This window comes from Microplitis mediator, chromosome 6, assembly GCF_029852145.1.
Source record: "Microplitis mediator isolate UGA2020A chromosome 6, iyMicMedi2.1, whole genome shotgun sequence".
Lineage (NCBI taxonomy): Eukaryota > Metazoa > Arthropoda > Insecta > Hymenoptera > Braconidae > Microplitis > Microplitis mediator.
In genome coordinates this window covers 15,210,991-15,216,177 of record NC_079974.1, presented here as the reverse complement: position 1 = coordinate 15,216,177, position 5,187 = coordinate 15,210,991, and the positions used below count along the sequence as shown (strand labels likewise).

Here is a 5,187-nt window from a genome sequence, read left to right as displayed (position 1 = left end):
ATGTAGAAATTTCGATAAGAAATATTACGAGCGATATAAATCGAGAGTAAAAGTATCGAAAAAAAGCAATTTTTGAAAAAATAAAAAATGTGATTCCTGTAATAAATTAGAATTTCAAATAATTTCTCAAAATTCGATAGCCGCATTTTTTCTCGGCCCTTTTCCACTTATTGAATAATAAATAAATTATTGTGTTTAATTTTAATAAATCAAATAGTTTAAATTTATTCAAGACTAGTGTTTTTTAAAAGTTATAGACATAATACTAGATTAAAATTAGTGATACATAGATAAATACAATTATTTTTTTATCCTATATGAGGTATTGACGGAGTTCGAATACACTTATATAAATGATTTTTTGGTTTGAGACAACTCCATCCTTCACAGCAGTCTGAGTGAAAATCACACTATAAAAAATATAAATAACAAATATTAATAATATATAATATCATCAAAGTAGTATTTGAAATAAAATTGTAATAAATTTTTATAAATTACCGGAGAATATGGTTGACATGTTGCAGGATGAACCATATAACGAAAACGAGGATAAATATTTCTGCATTCAATCATCACAAACCCAATTAATACAATAAAAAAAATAATAAATATTTTATTCATTATTTAGAAGCTTCAAAAAAAGTTTTTGCTCACTGAAAAAATTTATGTTAGATAAATTTCCGCTCCAACTCATCGAAAAATAATATTACAGCTTTTAATAAAATTAAATATATAAAATATTAATGGAAATTCAAATACTTACGAAAATATTCAAAAAATAAAAACTTGATTTCACAAAATTGAATGATTTTTAATTGATAACGTCTTGTATTTATATTAAAAAAAATGGACGGATTAAATCATAATATACTTATGCCGTAATTAAATGACCTAGATTTTTATATCATCTCAGCTAAATGTTATGAAAGTCAAACTAATTATTATCAAGGCTAATGTGTTTATATAATTATAAATAAATATTTAAAAAATCAAATATCAATAATTTATTATTTTATTTTCTGTTACACCTTTGAAAATATTTAAACAGACAACGCTCCACTTCATATATATATTTGAACTAGTTCAAATCGTCAATCTACAAAGCTGATGTACCAGTAAATATTTAGACTGAGCTTTGCCAACCATTTAATACCGTTTTATTTAACTTTCACTGCTTCCGGTATTTTCTTAACTATTTTCATCATAGAAGTAAATAATTATCATAATTCTAGAAACAATCATTTTTAAATAAATATCAAACAAATAAGTTGATAAATATAACGACATTAAAAGAAATCTTATGACAGTTTCAGAAAAAAAAAATGATAGATTGTGATACGAATAGAAGTAAAAAATAAAATTGAAAGGATGAGAAAATTCCGTGGATTATAAACGCCCACACAAAGTCCAGGTGTTGAGAATTAATAAAGATCGATCAGATGGTAAATAGTAAGAATATTATGGTTTATATTTCATTTAGACACAATGATTGATCAAAGTAACCCGTAATTTTTTTTTTAGTTCTATAAAAAAATAAAGTTCTTACTCTGTTTTCATAAATAATCACTTATATGTTTTATTCTTGAATGCTCTTCAGTTATTTAATTAAAATTAAAGTCAGCTATAATACGAGTTTTGGAGATTATTGCTTTTGAATGAGAATATAACTGTAGAGGATTCAGAAATTTTGAACAGCTTGTAAAAGATAATTTGTTTGGAATCAGTGAATCGAAAAAATCAATAAATATTTTTGTTGAAAATAGAAAGCTCTACAAAAAAGGTCTATCATTTTTCGATAAATTTAATTTTTCAAAAGTTATTTAGTCAAAATTGGATTCATAGTAAATTTTATTATTATTTGACTTTTTCGGCGAAACTATCAGACTTATAGGAAAATGTTTTCCGTAGATCATTTCACTTCTTACAACTTATTTTTTACAAAGTTTTCTAAACTCCTGAAAGCCCTTTAGTTCTTTGCATTTGAATGTTAAATCGTCCCAAGAAATCGTATTCTGGTCGACTTTATTTACTTACTTTTAAACGCAATTAACTAAAGAATTTTCAAAAATTTCGGAAACTTTATTATAGATAATTTGTAGAAAATGAAACGGTCCATAAAAAAAATTCTATGACATTTTGTAATGTCTGATAGTTTCACCAGAAAAGTCGAAAACTAATAAAAATTCTATGAATTCAATTTTTGCCTCGAATAACTTTTGAAATATTTAATTTATCAAAAAATGATAAGAGGCTTGTATTGTAGAGTATTCTACAATATATGAATTGATCTTTTCGGTGCAATTATTCATTGACGAGTTATATAATTCTACAATTAAAAAAAATTTTACCATGTTATTTAAATGGGAAATAGAAAATTGCAATCAGGAATTACTTAATGTTGATATTAAAAGCTCTAATTTTAAAGTATTTTTTTTTACCCTATTGAAACGTTTGAAAGCGTGACCTTGAAAAATAAAAAAGTAGTCGATTTTTTGAATCGGTCTAATATATATAATATATATACTGTGATTAAGGGGTGGATCTTGTTAAATAACGTCCCACAATTGTTTTATTATTGGTGGCATTATTATTATCACAATGTGATTGGTTAAAATCCCTCAAAGAGTTTGATGTCGCTGTTTCTTAAACATTAGTCAGCGCGACGGATTTGGAGGATTGGACAAATGCCAATTTGCAAAAAAACTAACATAGACTTTTAATTTAAATACTAGTGTCGAGATTATATCTCGCTATTTATTATCGAATTAGTATAATTTTGTTTCCGACAATGTGTTTTATTTATAATAATTTTTATTTATAAATATGTATACTCGATACATATATTTTTTGTTTAAATCCTTGGTCATAAAATATGAGAAAAATAAATTTGATACGTTTAAATTAATTTATTAAATGGTTAAATTAACTACGTAATCATATATTATTGCAACATATATCCATAAGCATTTTACGTGGTGATTTGAAGGTTTATGATGATTAAAAGGGTCAGTGAGCCAGGGACATTGTCATTTCAATCTGATATTTAACAATCGGAGAATGGATGACAATGTTGATTTTAGTACACTAACGTACAGAATAAATATGTAATTAATGTGTAAATATATATATATGTATATATATTTTTTTAGACTGTCATTCAGCTGCAAGATTTTTTTTCGTTTTAATTTTCAACTTATCTATTCGTTTCATAGAAACTTCTTTAACTTTGAAATTTTATCAGCAATGATCAAATTTAAATTTTATATTTTGATATTTCTAAGCGACTTTTTAAAATTTGAATTCAATACTGTCGGTTTTAGAATTACTGTCCAAAATTTAATAAAATTCGGCGTATTAGTAGATAATGGTAAGAAAAAAATCTAATTAAATGTTTAGAGAGCTATAGTACAGAGTATGTGATTTATCGGGGGACTCAATGTTAAAATTGTATGACATTCCAAATTTTACTGGTTCTCTGTAACTTTTCAAAAATTTCATTGCATCTTCCTCATCATTATCTGCTGATATGCCGAATTTCTCTAAATTCTGAACAGTAATTTCAAAACTGACAGTACTATTTTAAGGGCTGTAATTAAAATTTTTTTGAATTCAGTGAATACTAAAGAATTTTGAACAGTGAACATGACATACATATATGTAGATTTTAATTCTAAAAAATTGTATTTCACATACTCAGAAAATTTTATAAGCGTTAAAAATTATTTAAAAATGATGAAAAGGATTAAAAATATTAAAAAAAAAAATGATCTCAAATTAAATCTGATATATTTTATATATCAAAGAACCCACTAAAAATTTAATTTTACAAAAAAAAAATAATTATCAAAAATTTATGAGTTACAACTTTTTGGAACTAAGATTAAAACAAAATATATATGTGTGTGTGTGTGTTTTTTTTTTTTTTTTATTTAGCTATTGTACTTGAGATTGTTTTGTTTTAAAACACTTTTACATTAACATAAGTATGGTATACAGTAATGGATAACTGTTTCTCAGTAAAAGTACTCTCTTTGGTTTGTTATTTTTTGTAATATAACCATTTCTTGGGGTCTCGAGAGCATATTACAAGAACAAGGAACAGGGAGATGCATCATCAAAGTCTAGTGTATTATTATGAGAACTCTGATCGTAGGCGGCTCTCATATGTGCTTTATTTTCTTTTTTTTTTCTACTAATCTATTTATCACGATCCTTTATTTCATTTTATATTAAAAAAAAAAAAAAAAAACTATACAAAGTAGAAAAATAATTACAATAAAAAATGAGTTAATAAATTTCAAAAATTAATTTTTAAAAATTATAAAATTCTATTATAATAAAAAAAATTTTCTGGTTAATTTAAAAAAATAATATGAAATTTAAATATTTAAGACACGAATTTTTTCCACATATCTAAATAATAACAAAGAAAAAGTAATGTTCCATAAAATTGTGAGGTCTAAGGTCTAAGGGATAAGTCTTTGAAATGTTAATTTTCCATTTCTTTTTATTGAGAAAAGAAGATCCGTCTGATGGACCGTTGATGGGGGTGCCGAAGAAATGCCTCGGTGGCATTGTGTCTAAGCCCATATATAACTTTGGTGTGTCGGGAATGTTTAAAGAAATTCTACAAGGGTCATTGACCCGCCTTGGGGCCAGAGCCCTTCAGACAAATATTTAGCCGGGACTGTCGGTCCCTTTTTTCACGGTACTCTGTACTGCTATAACCTTAAACTATAACTTATATTATATTATTAACGTAACCCTAAAGCAGAAAGACAGCAGCTGGTCGCGTGCTGACCCTTCTTTACCCCCATGGTGGTGCGTGCGGGCCTCACGTTAACCACATCGCCATTGTCTACATATTTAACACACTGCAGTGTCTTCTTACGTTACCCTCTTTTTTTCATATTTAATATTTTTAAAATATATTTAATTGCACAAATCCCTATTTCTCTGTACGTCAATTAAACTTGAGTACTTCGAGATCGATAACTTATTTTTTATTGTAGAAAAACAAATTCTTCTGCAATTACGTTAATTCAAATTTATTCAATTATTAATTATTTAAATTTATCTTGATTATTATTATTAGTGATTACATAAAACCGTAAATTTAAAATTATTAAACTGACCTACATGAATTTCGATCATTAAATTTCACTTGTATTGAAAAAAAAAAAT

The 5,187-nt window shown here is 25.5% G+C and overlaps 1 long non-coding RNA gene across 1 annotated transcript; it reads right to left on the bottom strand.

Moving 5' to 3' along the window:
* Window positions 1-243: 243 nt before the first annotated feature.
* Window positions 244-890, bottom strand: LOC130669300 (uncharacterized). Its single transcript, XR_008990150.1, has 3 exons — window positions 767-890; window positions 502-656; window positions 244-410 (listed from the first exon to the last, which is right to left on the bottom strand). It is a non-coding gene; the product is annotated as an uncharacterized LOC130669300 (long non-coding RNA).
* Between the last annotated feature and the right edge of the window lie 4,297 nt (window positions 891-5,187).